Genomic DNA, 23,633 nt, shown 5'->3' with positions numbered 1-23,633 from the left:
AATATAAGGAAGGAACTATTTTTCAGAATAAAAAGTTCTTCAAACGTTATTGGAAGTGTGATTAGTGTCTATTTTCCTTGAAAAATGTGTATTTTAATTTTCTCATGCACTAACCCAAATGATCCCAGTCTTAGCCCGCCAACATTTCCATTGACAAACTCCAACATATGATCTAATGCTGGGTGATATTTTGTCATTAATATCAGCCATACAATGAAGGTTTCGTGAATAACGTAGGGAAACATTAGTGAGCAGGAAAGAGCAGATAATATTAAGTCAACTGCATCTTGCCAAATATGGCTAATTTATTTTATAATCAAAACAAGAGACGACACCCACTTGGCATCATTTAGCCATCTGTACGTATGAAACTGCAGTGTTTATTCCTTCAAAGTATATATTTTTTGCCGACCAACCAACATTCGGACCAAACTGTGGACCTCAGTGTTAAGCAATTGTCTTACATTGGAGACTTGTTCTTTTTGTCCTCATCATAAAAGATAGCAAATTTAATGTACATCTTTTATTTAGTGTAAAAAATACCCCAGAAAATATTGCCCTTTTTTTCTCCGAGATACTAATGACCAATCACAAGGCTCCCCACGTCATGCATAATTCATATTAGTCAGGGCGCCTTGTGATTGGCCATTGGAAAATCGCCCACGTCAAACGAAAGATGGCTACCGTGCACGTGCGGTGTCTTCGATAGAAGTGAAGAGCGGTGAGTTTGTTTTTTTTTTTTAATATTCGGGTTTTTGCCAGAGTTTTGCCAATTTTCTTGTATCACATGGTCCCTTAATGTGTCAAGAATCCTCGGGGACCTTGTGAGTTGAAATTCTTGCTGTAATTCAAGCGTTTGGCAGCTTGAAATCGTGGACTGTTGTCTTTACGTCAATAGACAATACGTACATGTACGTGGTGGCGTGGCCTTAATTATTCCGCAGTGGCTATCGTTACGGCAGCCGTAACGCATTTCCCATTTTCTATCGTTACGGTAGTAGTACTGCAACTTTTATAAAAACATGAGAAGAAAATATAAAATTAGAAGGAAAAAAGTGAATTTGAACGTTATGAAATTCGGACTTTAGGCCTATTTCCCTTTAAAAAAAAAATCGGTAATCCTTACTTTTAGGACAATGTAGGACACCTCTTCTTTTTACGAGTTCTGTTCAAAACTGACTTTTGCAGATGACTGTCCAGTACCAAAGCGACTTTTGCAGGCTAAAGCAGTCTTTTTTTCTTCATATTTATAAACTCATGTTAGGCCTAGTTGTAATTTTGAAAGCACTTTCAATGAAAAAGTGACTTTCCTACCTTTTTTCGCAGTCAGACGTCATGTTGTACTTTCTCACAACACAAGTGAAAGCCTTACATAATGAAAGCCCGATGCTGATTGGCTGCTAAAAAAAAAAAAATAAGATGTTTATTTTTATCAGCCAATCAGCATCGAGCTTTCATCGCATCAAGCTTTCACGTTTGCCATCTTGGTTTTTGAGTCTGTTTTCTGGTTGTCATCGTCGCCCTTTACCCCCGAATTTCCCTCATAAATCAAAGCTCTGCCCTCTTTCCACAAAATTAAACCTGCTGATATTCAAGTAGGTGTCATTGCCTATTGTTCAGATGTGCCAAGAAATATCAGAATGTCAATTTTGAGTGTCATTTAGTCAACTGTTTTGGTAAGTCTTTCCCTTCCTATATATAGGAACATGGTCCTAAAACTTAGTAAAAGTAAGGATTACCAAATTAAAAACCTGCCCTCTTTCCATGACATTCATGTTGGTTTTCAACATAGGTCATAGCTATTTTATTTAGGAGTCTTAGAAGTGGATTTTTGTTCTACGATACAGCAGATAGCCAAACTTGTGACCAAAATTACACTATAAAAATTCCGAACTTGTTGGGGTTGGGGGTGCATGCACAACAGAGCAACCTCTCCTCCCTAGCTCTATCCCCATCAAAAAGATTGGGTTTTTTTCCCCTTTTATTTTCATTTGATTAACCCTAACCCCCTAGGCCCTTGTTGCTTACAACCATCCTCAATCCTCCAAAATCCTCCAAAATTTTTCAACTCCGCCTAATTTTTTCAAAATTGTCAGACAGTCCTGCCTCAAAATGCATTCATCCTCAATCCTCCAAAATCCTCCTCATCCCAAAACTTTGCACTCGTGTTTAAATGAAGGATAACCAACGCCAAATCCTTCAAAATCATCAGACAGTCCTGCCTCAAAACGTATTCATCCTCAATCCTCCAAAATCCTCTTGTGCTTCATTCACCATTCATCCTCAATCCTCCAAAATCCTCATGTGCTTCAATCACCATTCATCCTCAATCCTCCAGAATCCTCATTTGATTCAATCACCATTCATCCTCAATCCTCTAGAATCCTCCAAAACCGCCAGGAGGATTTTGGAGGAGTGAGGTGGGTTAGGGTTAAGTCTTTATAACAACAGTGTGTGATAAAACGCCTCATACTAAGCAACAACTTGCACCCCCTATACCTGTCGCCCAGGTTGCCAAGCCTGCATTCATCCCAAAACTCTGTTTTTGATACAAACACCGGTAGCCAATGGGAGGGTATAGTCAGTCAGCCCAGAGCCCAAAACATTGAATTTCATTACCATATAAGGTAACCCTGAAGTACAGATTTACATATGCAGATTAAGGAAAACTTACAGCCAATCACAGGCCTTCATTGGTATTCTCATGTTGGTTTGTGCTAGATGCATGCTGTAGGAGCTGAAACGGTGCAGACAATTGTAGCTAGTGAGACAGTTTTTTTGTGTGATTTGTTTGTGTTTGCGTATTATAATTGTCATCCCTGAACACTGCCTTGATATTTCAAAAAAGAAATAATGGAGAGACTTCGCAACTGGTGCGTTTTGTAAATGAGGAGTGTCCAGATTTAATTCTGAAATATCAGTAGGTAACATTTTCTTCTGGAAAAACTGGATTAAAAAACTGTACACTGTATGATGTACATTTTCTGTTCTGCAGTAAGTGATATGTGAATGTGACATAACAGACACATACATGTCAGTTATGTTTTGTTTTGTTCAGCTCTGTTTTAGATTCTTACTGTCTTCCACAATGGAATGATTTCATTGTATTACTCAGTGCTAGTGGATAACTTTCTTGAGTTCTGGTCTTTGATTATATTGTAGTCAACTTTCTCCTTGTTTATCTCAAATTCCAGACCAAGATTGCCTCTCTATCTAGAGGGCATTAACTGCTGTATTCCCACCCATGCATGATAATTTTGGGTGACTTTGTTCCCAAAATAGCAATTTAGGCGTGCATGGTGTTTAGGTACTGTAGAGGTAAATTTGGAGCAAAATCCATCTGGCCACAATTAAACCCTCACAATTGATGTTGATTCATCACATGCCTTGAGAATGCCATTGCAGAACAAATTTCACTGATGTATGTCCATTGTGGTTGGCAAAAGTACAGTATGGTAAATGGTTGGCAAGTGTTTGGTGTCCGACCATATTTTTATCTTCTGCACTGCCCATTGTGAAGCATGAAATATTTTATTGGAAATTAATGAAGTATTTTCTCCATGTCTCTTTCAGTATACCAGCCTGTTCTTCGTACTAAAAAAGGAAGGTGAATACAATGTCATACATCCTCACATCTTCAGCAAGTCATGGAGCCAACAAGCCTTCGTGTGTGAGCATGCATAGTCCAAGACCTCATGAGATACTTCCCACCAGTGATTCATCAACAAGTGGTCATGTTCACCTCTGCATGCAACGCCAGTGTGTTCAAACATTTTTGCTGTATGAAGTTTTCCTGTGTGTACTCTGACAAGGCTCTTCACCTGACAGGAGTCCAGCAAAACACAAACTTGCTACAGAATGCGCTACCATGGATTATTATGTTAGTGACAATGCTTGTGACATCTGTAAGCTTCAAGGACTTGACCATTTCCTTCAGTGTTTTTGGCTCCATCCACAACCACACATGTCGTGAACATGTCAAATGAGGAACAGACTTGGCTGTGATTCATTTTGATCGATGGACCAGATGGAGTATGCAGTGTAAGAGACTGATGAAAACCCAGAGGTAAGAAAACCACTTAAATAGCAATTCTGATTTGGATGCCTACTATACAAAGTACACATATTTGCAGATATTTGAATGAAACATTTTTGACTGGAATAGTAGATTTGCCAAACAACACATTTATCACCAGTAGGGGTGTACATCGGTTTTGTAATTGATTCCAATTCCGTCTTGGAATGACGATTCCACTTGGAATCGACTCCATAATTTTTTGGGGAAAAACATTTAAAATTAAAAACTGCTTATAATGAGATCATAATTGGGTGTAATCGCTCTCTTATGGCCATTTGTGAGCAAATATTTGTATAAAAGTCACGTCTTGGATAGGGGACACAATAGTTCACAACTCCTGAAAGGGTCATTCCATGCCAATTCAACGGGCCATGGCACCATATGTCACAGATTTTGTTCAAACTTGGTGGAAAGGTTCTGTAAGTTGTTCTTTAGATGATATCGAAAGCAAAAATTCATATTGCTTTCCATTGAGGTGTTACGGTAGCACAAAGTTCAATGAACTTTGCCAAAAAAAAGGGAACTGACTGGCCCATAGAAAAATCGCTGACTTTAATCGAGACATGGGAACAACTACTGTAGTAGAGCAGGAAAATAGGGAAATAATACCCATCATGCCTCGCACCTTAATTAATTAAACGGGGGGTCAAAAATGATCCATCATGATGCGTCGCATGCATTTTTTTCAAATTTTGAAGGCCCCTAATCTTGGAACTTTGCATTAACTTTGTTTATTTTCAATGTTAATGCAATGTTAAGAAAGAGCAATTGTAGCTGTCTTCCCTGATCTGGGTGACCCCCAATATGGCCTCAGCCAGAAATCCGCCTTAAAATTTGCCCAAAACAAGGTGATATAGTTTTCTAGGCTTTTTATTAAGAAAGAGTGCATCTTCAAGATTAATATTATCGAAAAAAAATTCATGTGTATCTGAAATTTTCATGAAAAATCAAAGCTGCAAAAACACCCCCAAATTGGGCGTCAATGTGTGTTAGACACACATTGTCGTTAGACACACATTGTGCATGTGCAGGCAATTTTGACTGACCCCACTTCATCTCAGAAGCATAAATGGACCTCATAAATAGACCTTTCCCAACATTTTTGACCATAAAAACAGGTCTGTCGGCCCATGGTGGGCCGCTCGCCACACATGAACGCATCACACACCTCGGAGTTTTGGCCAGCTCCCCGCGTCTTGACTAGCGTTGTGCATATGGTGCGAATGACCTGAATTTTCCATTATTTTTTGAAATTATCGAACGTAAATATATTGACAATAATTAAAGGTAGGTTTTATTCCCCTTTTGTTGCTATTTCTTTTATAGCTTTCGTAGTGCAATAGAAATAGTTCAGGCTAAAACTTCGCATATAATTGAATACCCCCATTGAATCTGCATAAAAAAAAATTGGCCAAAAAAAAATATTTTCCGACTGACCGACCCTATTTTTGAAAGGCATGTAATCGGAAGCAGAACTATTTATTTTTTTGGCCTTAGCGATGGTCCGCTGGCCAAATGCCAGTTGAATTGCCGGCAGACCAGCTGAAACACATTGCCAAGTGGTCCGCCTGGCCAGCTGAAAAAATCTGTGTCAAAAAAATGCTTGTTGTATTTATTTGGTTTCTTACTTACATTCGCAATTTTTTTTTCAAAAGAAACCTCCGTTATTTTTACAAATTCGCTTCGCGATATGACTACTTCGCAACTCGATGTCACTGTGACTAGGCCAAAAAAAAAAATAGTTCTGCTTCCGGTTACCCGACCGACCCTATTTTTAGGCTGCGACCCTAAAAAATTTATCGGCAATTCAAAAAAAAAAAAAAAAAAAAAATTCAATAAATACAAATAAAATCTGACTTTCTGTCTTCACAAAATACCTCTCAAACAACCCTTTTGCATCCAAAACTGCTTTTATTTATTTGTTTTCTTACATTCGCTTTTTTTTTTCAAAAGAAACCTCCGTTTTTACAAATTCGCTTCGCGATATAACTACTTCGCAATTCGATGTAACGCATGGTGACTATAATCACGTGGCGACGACTGGTTCCCGCCGCGCAGGGGCCAATTTAGAAGACATAATGAAAATGCGGTAACCAGTCCATAGCTAGCTATGTGACCGATTAGCGCGCTATCAGTACAGTGCAGGCCACTGTCAACTGGTCGGATTCGACATCGTAAAAATGCCAAGAAAACGCCGATGGAGAAAGAACATTTTTGCAAGTTAATTTACAGAATTGATCTAGCTTGTCTGTGTATGAATTTTCTGTGTTCAGGAGTTCATTTTGAGATCGCACTACTCGTATTTGGAGTGATACATGCCGCGTGTTTCCCGAAATTGTTGACCGTAAAAACAGGTCTGTCGGCCCATGGTGGGCCGCTCGCCACACACGCACGCATCACACACCTCGGAGTTTTGGCCAATTCCCCGCGTCTTGACTAGCGTTGTGCATATGGTGCGAACGGCCTGAATTTTCCATAATTTTTTGAAATTATCGAACGTAAATATATTGACAATAATTAAAGGAAGGTTTTACTCACTTTTTGTTGCCATTTCGTGTACAAAAATGTATAGCTTTCGTAGTGCAATAGAAATAGTTCAGGCTAAAACTTCGCATATAATTGAATACCCCATTCAATCTGCATAAAAAAATTGGCAAAAAAAAAAAAAATTCCGACCGACCGACCCTATTTTTGAAAGGCATGTAATCGGAAGCAGAACTATTTTTTTTTTTTTGGCCCTATAATCATGTGCGTAAACCCAGCTCAATGCAGCGATGACTGGTTCCCGCCGCGCCAATTTACAAAATGTAGAAGACATGATAAAAATGTGGTAACTAGTCTGTGCACGGCTATGCGATCGATAGCACTAGCATGGCTATGCATTGTGCAGGCACGTGCTCTGTCAACTGGTCGGATTCGACATTGTAAAAATGCTAAGAAAACACCGATGGAGAAAGAACATTTTTGCAAGTTAATTCACAGAATTGATCTAACTTGTCTGTGTATGTATTTTCCGTGTTCAAGATTTCATTTTGAGATCGCTCTACTCGTATTTGACGTGATACAATGCATTATGTTTCCCAAAATTTTCGACCATAAAAACAAGGTCTGTTGGCTGCACCACACACTGCACAGTGCATCACACACTACAGAGTTTTGTCCAGCTTCCCGTATTGACTAGCGTTGTGCATAGGCTATGGTGCGAACAACTTGAATTTTCCATTATTCTTTATGAATTATCGAATGTAATTGACAATAAGGCCCCCCAAAAAATAGTTCTGCTTCCGGTTACCCGACCGACCCTATTTTTAGGCTGCGACCCTAAAAATTTTATCGGCAATTCCAGAAAAAAAGGGAAAAAAAGATTGAAATTGAATAAATAAAAATAAAATCTTGTTGTCTTTTCTGTCTTCACAAAATACCTCTCAACAACCCTTTTGCATCAAAAAATGCTTGTATTTATTTGTTTTCTTACTTACATTCGCTTTTTTTTCAAAAGAAAACTCCGTTATTTTTACAAATTCGCTTCGCGTTATGACTACTTCGCAATTCAATGTCACGGTGACTATAATCACGTGGCGATGACTGGTTCCCGCCGCGCGCACTGTGCAGGGGCCAATTTAGAAGACATGATGAAAATGCGGTATAGCGCGCTAGCAGTGCAGGCCACTGTCAACTGGTCGGACTCGACATCGTAAAAATGCCAAGAAAACACCAATGGAGAAAGAACACTTTTGCAAGTTTATTTACAGAATTGATCTAGCTTGTCTGTGTATGTATTTTCTGTGTTCAAGAATTCATTTTGAGATCGCACTACTCGTATTTGTGCCGTGTGTTTCTTGAAATTGTTGACCGTAAAAACGGGTCTGTCGGCCCATGGTGGTCCGCTCGCCACACACGCATGCATCACACACCTCGGAGTTTTGGCCAGCTCGATCCCCTCGTTTTGACTGGTGTTAAGCATACATGTATGGTGCGAACGACCTGAATTTTCCATTATTTTTTGAAATTATCGAACGTAAATATATTGACAATAATTAAAGGTAGGTTTTATTCACTTTTTGTTGCCGTTTCGTGTATAGCTTTCGTAGTGCAATGGAAATCAGGCTATAACTTCGCATTATTATAATTGAATACCCCATTCAATCTGCATTAAAAAAAATTGGCCAAAAAAAAAAGAATTTCCGACCGACCAACCCTATTTTTGAAAGGCATGTAATCGGAAGCAGAACTATTTTTTTTTTGGCCTAATTAAGGTAGGTTTTATTCACTTTTTGTGGCCATCATTTTGTGTATAGCTTTCGTAGTGCAATGAAAATAAATCAGGCTAAAACTTCGCATACTGAGGCCTAATTGAATACCCCATTCAATCTGCATAAAAAAAAAATTGCCCACAAAAAAACAAAAATCTGACCGACCAACCCTATTTTTAAAAGGCATGTAATCTGAGGCAGAACTATATTTTTATTTGCGGCCTCAGATCATGGAGGAAGAAAATAGACCTCTATTGCTCAGGTGACATGATGACATGGGTGTTGACTATAGTCTAATTATGACTTATGTGAAACTGATTAACTGATGGGTACACGCTGTATAAGACGGACCAGTCAAAAACCTGGCGGACCAGTCAAAATTCTAGCCAACTGGTCCGGCTGGCCAGTCAAAAAAAAAAGTTAAGGGCAACCCCTGCCGTTAGCCTCAACGACCCTTGCGTGTGCTTTGTGTGCATGTACGTATGTCCCACACACATTTCCGCAAACAGCCGTACAGTAAGTCGAGGCGCAAGAAAGCCTTGACGCAACCGTGGCGAATTCCTCATGTGTTTCTTTATAGTTTCGACCGAAATCGGCCGAAAATTTCTGATGCGCATATATTACACAATATCCAATCAAAGCTTGTAAACTTTGACCCGCGACATACATATTCATGATCCCGCAAATTACTGTATACACCACAAACATGTACATGTATGTTCACTCAAACCATGGTATGTCCAGGTATTTCAATCCCATTACAAACCAAATGAAATATGCCGCTATATTGAGTGAACAATTGTTCAAAATGATACTATTTCCAGTGTATTGCGAATTGGACAGTTCAAGACAGTCTGCCGACGTTTTGTCGGTGTCGACAAAAAGCCCGCTACCTGCCCGTGCTATGACAGCGAATGTAGGGAACAGGTCAACTCAGACCCACGTCAAATCGTACCCATTTAATTGAATGCAGGTTAACTCGTATCTACAAGCACCCGTATGCATTATTGCAAGAAACGAGCTATTGACTTTGGGATGGAAATATATGAAACTGTCAGGTACATGGTGAAAAAAAACTCTCCCTGAATTCGTACCATGTGCAAATTACATCACATACGTACGACACATGTATTTTAATGCGTACGTATGAATCGTATGTCGTACCTACAACATACGCACGACATGTAAGTCGTAGATGTAAATCGCACAAGGTACAAGTCGTTCTCACAAGATATGTTGTATGTAAGACATAATCGACAAACATCTACTTCATACGAGTCACAATTCATATTTTGTACACACGAGATAATAAGTCGTACTTATACGACTTTGTCGTATGCGACATACATGTATATCGTACGCTGTCGACTCGACTTATGCACGACATATATTTCGAACCGGCACCTGTCAACATTATGTCATATGCTTGATATGTCATACCCTGTCGACATATATGTCGTACCCTGTCGATGATATTAGTCGTACATACGACATATAACTTACAAGCAGGCTTCTAGCCAGGCATACACTAGGATATCGGGCCTACACGCTTCAAAAAAAATCTGATATGCTTGAAGTTAACCGATATGCTATCGATATGCTTCACATTTTCCGTGACAAAAAAAATACCCCAGGTTTTCTCACTACTGGTTTAAAATAAGATCTGTTGCTGAAACGAATTATCAATTGTTACCTGAGGCAAATAATTTTTTTTATCGAACAGTGGAAGCACATCCCACGAAAAGATACCGAGGTTCGCTACCGAGCGCTGACGGTATACACTGCTGCGCTGGCCCGCCGGCGGGCCGTGCGTGAGCGAACTCTTTCGTTCGGTACTACTAAAGCGCGTCAACAAGCCTCAACGGTCATCAACGAGCATCAACAAATTTTGTAGAGGCTTTTGAATTTAAAAACAGCTTTAAATGTACGACGAATTTGTCGATAAAAGTTGGCCACCATCTTGTTTGGATGGTGTTGTAGACTTCGCGCATGCGTAGTACGGCTAGCTACACATAAACAAGATGGCGGCCAACTTTTATCGACAAATTCGCCATACATTTCACATTCAAAAAACCAAGTTTTAAAATAATTTTAACTTTAATTGATTTGCAGAAGATGTTCTTTATTGCCTTTTCTTCCATATAAAGCTGTATTTAATGTTCAAAAGCCTAAACAAAATTTGTTGATGCTCGTTGACGACCGTTGAGGCTTGTTGACGCTTGTTGACGCTTGTTGACGCGCTTTAGTAGGATCCCTTTCGTTGGAATCTGATGTGATTGCATGCGTGCCCCGGTCATGCATGCAACACGCACGCTGTATGATCGGACCAAACCATTTTTGGTAATAAAGGGGTGTACCGTCTTGGGAACAATAATTATCAATATTTCCACAGAAGAAAAGACAACTAATACTTTTTATGGAGTCCGAAACATTTCTTTATACGATAGTCAGTTGTTCTACGTCCCAATATATATTTTTTTCTGGAAATGTATTCAAGAAACGACGTTAAACGCAAAACTGGCACTAAATCACCCCTTACAAAATTAATGGATTCGCCCATGCATCCTGCTAGCTGCAAGAAAATACGATCGTAAACTTGATTTTTTGATGTTACTACTCATTAGTAATCACAACAATTTGATAAGCTTTGTTGTAAAAAAGGACTTATTTATTCGGACAAAACAAATCAGCATCTGTTGTCATTCGCCGGCACATGCTGCCGGGCCATGCGCTAACTTACCGGCAGCGATTCCCGGTGTTTATTTCTCATCGTCAATCAGGGGTGTGAAATCTCCGCTATTTAGCGGATTTCTGCTTATTTGTTCAGCGTGCCACATTTTGTTTTCCGCTTTTTTTATTCCGATGGTCCAGATTTCCCCCCGCTTTTTCCCCCGCGCGTAAGCATTGATTTTATTTCCGTTTTTATTTTGTTTTGCGCCGCCGCCGAATGCACGCGATCCGCTCTGTTCAACATACACGTAGCTCTGGTGTGCGTGCAAGCGAGTATTCACCAAACGGTAGGCCTAGCATGGGGTGACCCTGGCAAAATATTTTTTCTCCATGGTGCATGGCCACCAAGTGTCCCTATTCTTCCCTGTGCTTTGCTTGCCGCCCCTGCGCCAAGTGCAACTAATACTCAGAAGGACTACACATTAGTATGCCTTGCGCGGTCTGACCAATCGAAAGTCTACACTGCGTATAGTACTTTCCGGCTATGCGTAACACCGTCGATGGCAACGCATACTGCAGCTTGGTCCACACCCTGGAAACGAGGTTGGGTCTACAGTGCTCGATATTTGAAACACAAGCATTGAGACGTGCATGAGAGCATAGGGCAAGCTCTATGGATAGAGTGCTGTTGCTTCCATCAAGGCTGAGCCACGTTTTTGTGATGTTCGCTGCCCGCCACGTATAATTCAGTGTCGCGCTATAATTTCGGGGGCCTGTTTTGGGATCAACGAAGGATCAATGCATTTCTTCAAATATCGCGATCTTTGAACTACGTTGCATAAATAATAATATCCATTGGTGGACGTCGTTGGCTGTTTGGTCTTGCTTACATGTACATGTATGTTGTGGTTGAAAGGCCAACTTATATAAAAATTGAAATGAGTTTTCCACGCAGGTCTCCAAATTGTAAAAAGTATCAAGTTTACATTTGTTGAAGAGTCCAATACTGTAACTTAATTATGACCTTCTTCCATGATTCAGACTTTGTAGTTTTATGGTATAATATCAACATTTCCATTGCAACTTGACACATTCACGTTTTATTGCATTATGATTTATTGTCAAAACTGTACAAAATGCCAACTTAATTAACAGACCAACCGGAAAATTTACAGACAGTTATACATGCCATGGTACATAATTATCATGGGCGTCAATCGGTGAAGGACGGGGACCACCACCCCAACATCTTAAAGCGGGATATAGTTTGGTCTTCCTCCCCCCCCCCCCCCCCCCCCCCCCCGACCACTTTTTTCCCCCCGAATAAAAATTGTAGCCTACTGTAATTATTCTATTACTCAGAATAGCTGATTCAATGACTCCAAACTCGAAAATGATGTTTAAAAGTTAATCTTTTGCTCAAAACAATTGGTTTTTACTATAATAGTGGTCAGAAATTGCCTGGGATCGCACCACAGAAATTGCTTTTCTATAACTGCATGTCTTCTCAACTAAGTCCCCCATTTACATTTAACTCCCCACATTTTCAACCCCAACACAAATACGCCCTACCCGATCTATGATCGGGTAACTGGCTGGTCTTAAAAACTTTTGGAGTGTCACATGAAATTTGGATTTCTGTGAAATCCGGTGCCTTAAACATGTTAATCAGTTTTATTGGTTGAGCGGTCACAATCCTCACATACATGTAGGAATATGCAATGCTACCAGTGAGTCAGTATTTCATAGTCCGAAATTCACACCTGCGCTCTGCACCACATCGTGCAGTGAGTAGCACAACGCGCTCGTCAATCTTCGTAAAAGGAGCTGTTTACGACTCATGAGAGGGACATACGATAACACAGCTACATGTAGAGGGGTGTTTTGAAAAACAAGTTAATTGTTGAACAAAATTGTTAAATATTGACAATTTGTTAACAATGTTTAATATTGTCATCACTGTTATGTTTATCACACAAAAGCAAATTGTAAGAGAAACCATATGAGATACACAACACAAGGGGTGTATTAAAAGCCCCCCCCCCCCACTACAATTTGGACATAATGTGTGGATGTTCATCTAGTTTTTGAACTAACATTAGGTAGAGAGACATACTGAGATACACATAGGCCAAAAACAGTCCTTCATTTAAAGAAAATCCAGGAGAGCTATAAATCGCTCTCCTCAAATATTTGAGGAGAGCAAGTCGCCCTCCTTAAAATCTACGGATAAACAGCGGTTAAACGACGGGTTACCATTGTTTGTTTTATTTTGAATATAAGGATTTATTCAAGGGGCTGCATTATTATTAGTTTTTGCATAATAACATATGCTCAAGTTGCGTTTACTTTTTCATTTTTGTAACTGTAAGACAAGGTAAAATTTGGTTTAAAAAACTAACTAAATGGAAATTAATAAAAGGTTTGACTACTGCATAGGCTTTCATTTTTTAATACAGTTGTCAGTTGGTTCACTTGATTAAAATGGAGAGTTAATAAACGGCACATAAAGCAACTGAATATTTGCTTTCAGATTCATTAAAATTATATGAAATTTTCAGCCTGAACTATTTCAATTGCTCTACAAAAGCTATACAAAAAGGGCCTCAAAATGACCCAAACTTGCCTTAAGTTTTATCGAAAATATTTGCCGTCGATAATCTTAAAAAATAATGGAAAATGCAGGTCAAGTATGCCATATACACAATGCTAGTCATGACGAGAAACTGGCTAACAACGTCTGAACTTCACACTAGTATGAGCGTTTGTGATGCACTGTGTGTGGTGGGCCGGCAATGAGACTCGTTTTACAGTATAGGATTTCGGTGAAACACGCTGCATCATTTCACTTCACATACCAGTAAAACTTCCTCAAAATAAATTCATGAACACGGGAAATACATACACAGACAAGAGAGATCAAGTTCTGTGAATAAGCTTGCACAGATTGTCCTTCTCAATCATTGTTTTCTGGGCATTTTTACGATGTCTATTCCGTCCGGCCTGCACGCAAAACACTGTACGGCAGTGCATTGCACAGCGATTACATTGACTGGTTACCGCATTTTCATCATGCCTTCATTGGGACTTAGTGCGCGGCGCAGCGGGAACCAGTCATTGCTGCACTCGCACGTACGGGCCCACGTGTTTTCATGCAGCTCTATGCGATATGCAGATAGTGCACGCACAGTATACAACCGCTGTACACACACGATCTTATACAGTACGTACGAGCTCGGTGTTCGTTCATTTTTAGCGATGTCCAGCGGCATATTAACGTGAGTTTGGGCATTATACCAGCGAAAAGTGCATGTGACGCATCATGACGGATCATTTTTGACCCCCCGTAAAATTAAGGTGTGAGGCATGATGGGTATTATTTATTCCTGCTCTACTACAGTAGTTGTACCCATGTGTCTAAATTCAGCTTCCAATTCAATTTCAATCTCAAGATATCGGTCCTTAAAGTCAGCGATTTATTCTATGGGCCAGTCTGTTTCCCTTTTTTTTTTGCAAAGTTCAATGAACTTATTAGCAACCTCTAGCAATATGAATTTTTGCTTTCGATATCATCTATAGAACAACTAGCAGAACCTTTCCACTAAGTTTGAACAAAATCTGTGACATATGGTGCCATGGCCCGTTGAATTGGCACGGAATGACCCGAAAAGAGGTTTGTGACCTTTTGAAAAAACATTTTATGAAACTGCAGGACTTAAGAAAAGCATCGTTTCTTTTTCTTTCTGTAATAGGGTCAACCATGGACTGCCTTGTTCAAGAGACTGCTGGAATCAAGTACTCCCCAATCACCGACTCAGTTCTGTCATCTCATCAGGCTCTGCTGCCTTCATCATGTGGAAGTTTGCTGATACATCACTCAAAACATTGCACAGGACAAGAGATACTGACTATGGTGGATGGTATAGACTGTCTGACTCATCCAGCCATGAATGACTGTAACTGCTTAGTTGTGTTCCTGATTCATTTTGAACTCTGTGGATATGCATCTTGTCTGAACGTTTTACAGACTGAACCATACATGTACATGTGCACTCCAAGAAGCTACAAGCTAATCCTGCAAGAAGTGTGCTCCTACATCTCCCGATGCTCTCCAAATGTTGGATTGTGTTCCAGAGTGTTGCTGCTCTGTCCTTTATTGCCAAGAACTTTTACGGCTAAAGGACTTGCTACAGAGACAGCCATCAACTAAGGAAAACTGAGTTTAGAAAATTGGGTTGGGATGTAACACAGTGGCATAGCTTCACCTTTTTTCAGCGCAAGTAAAGATTTTTGCTTGCAGAACATAATACATGTATTCATTTACCCATCTCAAAGATGGCAAAAAAGTTCCTGTTTATCTTGAAGTTTAAAAAAGTACACACAAGAGCTGATACTAATAAGGTGCTGGCTTGCAATCAAATTGCATTTGTGATTTGAGCTTAAATTCCAGAATCAAACATCTTTGATTGTCCCTCAAGTTGCCTTCTTGACATTCCATGGGCACCTTCAAAGCTATGCCACTGAAACAGACAGATACATGGGTCGAGGGATGGGACTTTGGGTTCATATATCTTAATTGCTATACAAAGTCCAATTTGATTGCTTAGCTCTGAAAGATTGGGGCATTATTTTTATAATCAAAGTGGTTTGAAAAAGTGTGACTTTAAAGTCAACCATCTGCACACTCTGACAAAAATTGCATCCCTATGAAGTTATGGGCACTGTACCATTTTTTAGCACAGTTTACAATAACTGAAGAAATACAAAATAAATTTGTACTTTTCTCTTCAAGGACCTTTATTATACTAAGCATAATTATATGATCCCACCTCTCATTGCGCAAAATGGACTTTGTACATGTATTTGAAGAGTTCATTTCCAAGATGTGATTTACGCCATTTTATTCTCTTTTAGAATCCTGCTCTCTTCTGGCTGCTGAAAAGCAATTTTGTTGGCTGTTATATTCTTAAACACAACTAGAAATCAATAAGTCAAAAAATGAAGTTTAAAAAGAGCTGCTATATTATTTTTATTCTTTGAAGTTCAAAACCGTTCAAATTTTCACTTTTTTTTAAATGTATATGTCACGTTTTGGAAATGAACTCTTCATTTGTAACCAGTCCTCACAGTCTATGAAAATTGGAGCAAAAGAAAGAAAGAAAAAACAAAGAACTTTGTCCTGAAGGATGTATCATAAAGAACAAGCTAGGTATCTGAAAAATTTGACACTTTGTCTGAAATCAAACTTTTGAAACTGTGAGAACATTGTATAAATGTGCGTGGAAAGACATGAGAGCATTGAATGTACGTGAAGTACAGAAACATCCATTGGGTGTAATTTGCAGACGTGCCACTCCTGATCCTTGTGTACAAAAAACTGGATATATTTCCAGCTTGAAATACAGCTTGAAACAGTTGACTTCCACATGATCTGAATGAATTCACACTTGTTTTTGTCCATTTGACCTAAAGCACACTTTAAAAAATTAAATATCATTGATGAGTGATGTGAGGGCTGGTTACACCAATAATTTAATTTTTATTACAATATTCAATGCCTGAATGGTAAATGTTTTCAAGCCAGGTGCATGATGGGTAAATGATGTCACTCCACTGTGAATACAGTTAAAGCAAAATATCGTCCCATGGAAAGTCGCTTGAAATTTAACATGTTGCGCGGGCTTTTTTTCGGACATATGCAATCCATCTCATAATGAACCAAGCATTCAAATCATCAAGTTCAGTAACTGAAAATTGTCAAATTTGCGTTATGTTCGACCAATAAATATCAATTTGTCAATGCTATTGCCATTCAGTTTAAGACATTCGTCTTGGTCAGTGCAAAATATATGCAATCATTTTGATAGGCGTTGAGCTCTTACTTTGCTACATGAATGTTCTTATCTTCAAATAATAGATTCCTAGGTTTTTACCCATCCTCCACCTGGTTTGAACTGTATAATCAGCACTGATGTTAAGAAATGAGAGGATTTGAAGGATAGAATGTAAGATGGCTATTGCAGACATTTAGGCTGATCACATTTAGCGACCGATCATTTCCATCAGATCATTCAGCGTGTGCAAAACAAGCATGGCTATAAATATATTTATCACAAGCTGCTACATGTAGTTTTAAAAACACAAGCTGCTACATGGAGTTTTAAAAACACAAGCTGCAACATGGAACTTTGAAAACTGGCTCTTTCTCTTTGACACATTGATGAGTTCACAAATTCTGCAAATTTTGGTGATTTTGCAGACTTGAAGCTTTGCCTAATTCAAAAATGGCGTTTAAAAAAAATACAGCGTGTGCAACTTCTGGTCATAGTAAGCGCAAGCACAGTTGTATCTCAGTGCTGATTATACATATACTTGCAAAATTTATTTTGGAAAAATAGTTAAAAAATTTTTGCATTGTTGTCTTTTACCATCAGGCACTGTGAATAAAAACCAATAAGCCCAGCCACATGCAGGCCCTCCTGGTGCGTGCACGTGTGTCCCCTGCCCGCAGACGCTGACAGGTTGGTGGTTGCCCGCTATCTGCATCGGCTTGTGAATTGACTGTTGGTGATGTATGCAACTCCCTCGAAATCTTGCACCCTGGGTGATTGTGGATACCTCGGAAGACTGCAACATGGTAAGGATCCTTTAAACTTTGGCAATTGGTTAGTTTGTCTACAAAGCAGATGTACATGTCCACTACTCCAGGAATGGCAACTCAAGAGAACACTTCTGTGCCTAACTCCGCCATTGCTCACTTGAAACATGTCAAGAGTTCTCAGCCATCATTGCCAGTGATCCGAAAAAATAATGAAATATTCAGCATCAGTTACTTGTTGTGGGCTTTCTAGGATATTTGACAGTGTCGTATGATGTTTGAACAATTGTTTGGCCACAATTTTCTTGGTAATTTCCACAGTATAACTCTGAAATTCTAGTTTTGCATTTGCTCATTTCACCTCAAAGGGAGGTGTTTTCACCAAATGAAGTCATTTAATAAGATGGTGCAAGCTTCTTCAAAAATTACAATCGCGTCTGAATTGTTATATTCAGGGTTTTGGTAGCATACACACATTCTAAATTTGTCGTATTTGGAACTTTTTAACAGTCGAAATTTACAGTTAGTGAATTGCAAACAATTAAATTTGAAGTTCACAGTAGTTGACACCAAAAAAAATATTGAATTAACAAAATCGCATCCTGGTTTTTGAGAGAACAAAAAATTCTAAATATGACTGAATTTCTATAATGAAAAAATAAGAAAGTCTAAAGATACTTCTGGACATTTCTGTGAAACAAAATTCAAATTTTTAAGTGTCATCATCTTTATGCGTACATGTAGGTTTTTTTGCATCAAAATCAAAAGATATTTGTAAAAAAGTAAACCAAAAACTGGTAGCCATACTCTTCAAAACTGTAGTAGAGAAATGCCTGGTGTGCAGAGAGGGAGAACCATGCTGTTAGATTGCTGGGTGGATGATGTATCCAGGCCATTCACTCACATCATAGAGGGGCAAAAAACACTCGCTCTGAATTTGTCCAAAGAAGGGAGAAAACAAAACATGTCTGGGAGAAACTACCTTAAATATGATGGAAAGTATACTGTGCAAAACTGGAGTCAAGTCTGCCAGAGATTCACTTAATAAGGGAGATTTTCATTTCTCATTCCCAAGGGAAATATGGTTGCAAACAACCAGACGTTTGTTTCTACGTTGTGAAATTCTTTGAAAGTACATGTAAGTATCCTTGCTAGCAAGGATGAAAAACTCACTTGACGGACTCCACAATTAAAAAAAATAAGAATTGGCGCTTGCAGAATGAGCTAAATTCCATCCAGAAATTGTGTAGATATTTCTCCCATTCATCAACTCCCCAAAAGAAGAAACCTTATAGCGGCAAATTAAACATGGGACAAATAGAAAGTGGGTGTGAACCCCTCGATCAATTGGAGTGAATGGCCTGGGAGATTGGGTACCAATCTGCCTCTCAGTATCCTAAACAGAAACTGTGACATCAGACACGGGGAGCCAGTCCTGTCAACAACTTCCATGGTAAGTTTAATTGAAGTTTGTAGAATGAATTCATGCACTGGTACATCCTCATGTGTTGCTTGTTAAACCCAAATGTGTATCTCATGGCTTAGGAGTATGGTGTAGTCTGCATTAAACAAGGCAGTAATGTACAGATGGTCTTCAGTCTATGGCAATACACAGTGGCGTAGCTAATGGCCACGGGGGAGGGAGGGGACCAGACTATCAGTAATTGGTTGATGTGCTAGTTGATCAACCACAATAGGAGACAGGCAGTCAGTGGTCCACTAAATCCACACGTCAGTCAACCAATCCTGCCAAAGCTGCATGAGCATGTGGAAATATTAAACATAACAGTTGTTCACACAACTCTCAAATGCTGAAAGCATTAACAAAAAAAGTCACTTGAGTTTGCTATACTTTGCGGGGAAAAAAAATCACTTGATCTGCATGTATTCCTTGACCCAAAAAACACTTGTCAATGAGTCGTTGAAATACAAAAAACTCTGCATGTTAATATGAGGCACAGAAATTTTGAGATTTCTTGAAAATTTTGGAAAGTTTTAAATATCGATTTGACTTTTTAAGATAAAAGTCCATTATGGATTCTAAGAGTTGGCCAGAAATGACTTGTGTCAATTTTTGAAATGAATGCTTCTTGCAGAAGTTTCATCAGTGGATGTCAGTTTTTCATCCAGTATGCATGTCACAATTTAGAGGAGCTGATTTGTTTTTGGAAAAATCGAAAACACAAAAATCAAGTGATCTAGTTCAGTTGGCTCATGCATCAAATTCAAGAGAGCTCGGGGCAGCCTTTAATTCGGGCCAAAATAATGAAAATTAAAAAATTGTTTCAGTGTTAGGTCCCTCCCTCCCCCATAAATATGAAGCTACGCCACTACAAAATATCACCAAGGTTTTTCCTGCAATTAACGGCAAAAAAATCAAACAAACTTGCTAAAAGTTAAGCAGCATTTGTTTTGACATGAAACTTGATCAAGGCATTGTAATTCTAATGTCGGCCGCAGTCTGTGATGAGCTCAAATCACTGATGTCTGCCTGAGCAGACTCCAAAATCCAAAATAGTATTGAATTTAAAATTACAAAAATATTACAGTCTGGACTTTACTAAGTGCAGATAGTGCTGATGCTATTTACAGCCAAACGTTCAAACAGCTACCGATAATAACAGTTTTGATACGAAATGCCTCTGCTCAAAACAACATACACGACTCATGTCGTAGCCTGCATTGTAATCGATATGATCTGAGCTAAACTTGGCTCAGCAGGCACAGGTTTCATTAGTACCCACTTAATGTGGATGGAGAAAGAGCTGAGGCACAGTTAGCACTGCGCAGTGCTAGTTTAAGAATACATGTACATGTACATGTGCATGTCATGGTAGACTGTTCATATGGTTTCTGTACCAGATGCCTTTAGATTGATATCTACCCAGAGCAAAAGCTTGCATTGTTTATGGCTATACCATACAGCTTTCAACCATCAGCACAAGATTACAGTGCCAATGCATTATCCCGCATGTAAAACTTCAAAGTGAGCGATTGAATACAAAGAATCTGCCAATCTTTAGTGATAAGTCAAACTTGAATCTATGCAAAAATCCTGGCAAAAATCCTGGCAAAAATCCTGGCAGAGGAAATTTCCAGTCGTGATTAAATTGAGCTCTGTTTGTTTCTCTGAATTTCTGTTTGAAAGAACATAACCAGTCAATGTCTCGATCAAGTCACAAAACCAAATTATGTGATGTAGGAAACAAAATGTCCCAAAAGTTCTTCATTTCTTCATGTACATTTTTCATCATGACTGGAAGAAGTCAGAAGAAAAAGAAAAAGCGAGAAAATCCTAAAGGCATATTTTGAAGAGTCAATTGCACCAGCAAGCCAAATGTATGTCAAAACAGTTCATTTCAAATTTGTAACCAAATTCTCAGCAATAAGTCTAAAATATATTTTCGCTGGATATGTTTGTTTTAAACATCATAAGCAAATTGTAAGGACGTTGCTGCCTGCTAGCGATACTTGCATTCATGTAAGCACCATCGACCAAATCCCAGTGCCGATAGTGTTCTAGCATTAGAAGAAATGGAGAACTTTTGGGACATTGTTGGTATTGCCATAGACTGAAGACTATCACAGATCCATGTCACATGTTTTTCCATGTCGAAACTGTCCTTACGACAGTGTAGGACCTTGTTGAAAAGAATTTAATTTTCACAAAGACAAAAGACTCAACGACGGCATTTACGGAAATGCGCATCTGTGTAAATGCAATCCATGTAAACGAACATGTGATATTTTTCAAACTGTACTTTTCAAAATGTTTATCCTATCTTCCGACCTGAAATTGACGGGTAGTTGATTGGAGATACCATCTCGTAACTATGTCTTGTTTAAGTAATGTGCAAATAAGATGCTTATCGGAAAGGATTTATTTATGTTCAAAGTTGAAAGATTGTTAATTTAATAGTTTCTACACTGAAAGCATTTCAGGAGTATTACATAAAGTACATGTACCTAAAAATAAGTAGGTGTCATAACCGTTTTGCTTAGTTATGTCATGTTATTCCCTAAAATTGAACCGTGTAGGGAAAAAAAATCTAAAATGAGATCATATAGGTAAAGATGTGGGGAGTTTGCATAGGTTTCATGACGATGTGATGCTGTTCTTGACTAAGGTGACAAGGAACAAGTCTTACTTGTAGATTTACAGCAACTCTTCCATTTAGAACTTTATTGGGAAACATCATTTGCGAACAAAGTGTATTTCCAACAAGAGTTTTATCTCACAATTTGAACTTAAGGAGATCATGTTTTTCCAATGAGTCATCAGCCAAGATGTCGATAGAACTTGTAAGATGTTCAACAAACGACGGTTGATTAAATTACTTGTAAATAGAACTTGTAAAAAGGACTTACTTTCTGCTAATTTAACACAGGTTTAGACAATTATTACATTCATCTCTGGGATATGTAACTGCTAGCACTATATTCAGATAAATGATGAAGAGGTACATGTGCATGTAGGGCCTTGATATTTTCTGTAAACTCTAGAAAAAGACCACAAAAATTGCCTGTTTCGGTTTTTCAATATTCACAATCGTCTATGTGTACAGAGTCATTAGTATATTTTTAAAATTGGCATCCATCGTACAATAGTATTCTGATAAATTTCAAATAGAAAACTTGCAGGGATATCGGAAACTTAAACATGCAGGCTAGAAATTTTAACACTCATTTTAAATATATAAATTACAGTCGGACTAAGATTTATGCAGGAAATAGTTCTTAGATGGTACGTAATCTCCGTCAACCCCTTGTGAAAGAAAACGATAGATGAAATGTCGGAATATTTCGCATTTTGCCGCACTTTGCTGTCACGATCGTGGCTAATGTCAAAGACCAAGAAATTAAAAGTACAGTGTTGCTTAGGCAGGTCCTGGGAAATCCAAAATTACTGATATTAACGCAGACAACTGAAAAATAGACGCTGTTGTGTTTAATGCCTTACTTAATTCGGGCTCCTTGCATGATTGTACTATGTGGTAGAAACCAAAAGAAAACATAGGCTGGTTCCTTGCTTGTCATTGCCCTCTTTGAACAGAGGACTGGTAGAAACCAGTCCAGAAGTTTGAACATGTACTTTACTGGTTGGTTATCACCGATTTGCAAAATAGGTCTCGTTCAAATGACGTCATTTCCTACAGACTATCCACGTGCATCGGCATTTTGAGCGTGAACTTGCATATCGCGCATTAGCTGCATCATATTTCGAGCAACAAGCGCGGGTGTTTGGAACATGTGTACTTGATTGCGCAAAATATGTAGAACATTGCAGTCTCCTACAGAGATGGCCGTCATTGGGCGAGCCCTAAACGGAATTACTCATTATTGATACATTGTATATCACCTCATTTTCTGAGGTGATATTGTTACAGAAATTCAAAATGTTCGTAACATCCTCAAAGTGAAAGCTGACATTTTTTGAGTTGATGAATTCTTTGCGCAACTGTTTGGCGCAGGCATTTGATTAAGGACTCGACGCATAAACTGTATATCTTGCTGCTTTGCCTGCGCATAAGAGGCGATATATGAAACACGACATGCACCTACAGGTTAACACATGTGTACGAAATTACACAGAGCACAAGTAATCCTCTTTTGATGGTCGAATAATATGCACAAACTTGTAGACTCTTTGTGTGACAGGAACGCACTGGAACATACGTCGTAGTGTCACTAAAACTTGTTACGTATTGAAGTTTTACAGTCAAGGCTGGGTGTAGCTATGCAAGTTGTCCGTTACATCGTTACTGACTTGAATTAGAAAAAATCTATGTCCATCCAAATTTCAAAAGCGTCAATGTTGCAGTTACTTAGAGGCCGAGAACATTCATAGACTTATTTCAGTGCTTCTATTTATAATTTTAATTCAATCCTTTAGATTTTCCCCAGGACCTGCCTAGGTTTGCATGTGAGCATGTACATTACCTGCCTTATGCAGGCATGCCTACTCCATTTATGCCATGAGAATCGTTGGGTTTAATGAGTAACAATGAGGATGTGTAACCATGAATTGTACAGT

General features: G+C 38.8%; 1 long non-coding RNA gene across 1 annotated transcript; it reads left to right on the top strand.

Moving 5' to 3' along the window:
* Positions 1-640: 640 nt before the first annotated feature.
* On the top strand, positions 641-19,459 carry LOC119728334. Its single transcript, XR_005271039.1, has 3 exons — positions 641-721; positions 3,574-4,066; positions 14,754-19,459. It is a non-coding gene; the product is annotated as an uncharacterized LOC119728334 (long non-coding RNA).
* The last annotated feature ends 4,174 nt before the right edge of the window (positions 19,460-23,633 follow it).

This window comes from Patiria miniata, unplaced genomic scaffold, assembly GCF_015706575.1.
Source record: "Patiria miniata isolate m_02_andy unplaced genomic scaffold, ASM1570657v1 HiC_scaffold_20, whole genome shotgun sequence".
Classification (NCBI taxonomy): Eukaryota; Metazoa; Echinodermata; class Asteroidea; order Valvatida; family Asterinidae; genus Patiria; species Patiria miniata.
The sequence above is the reverse complement of the archived record's forward strand: the minus strand, read 5'-3'. Positions and strand labels throughout refer to the sequence as shown.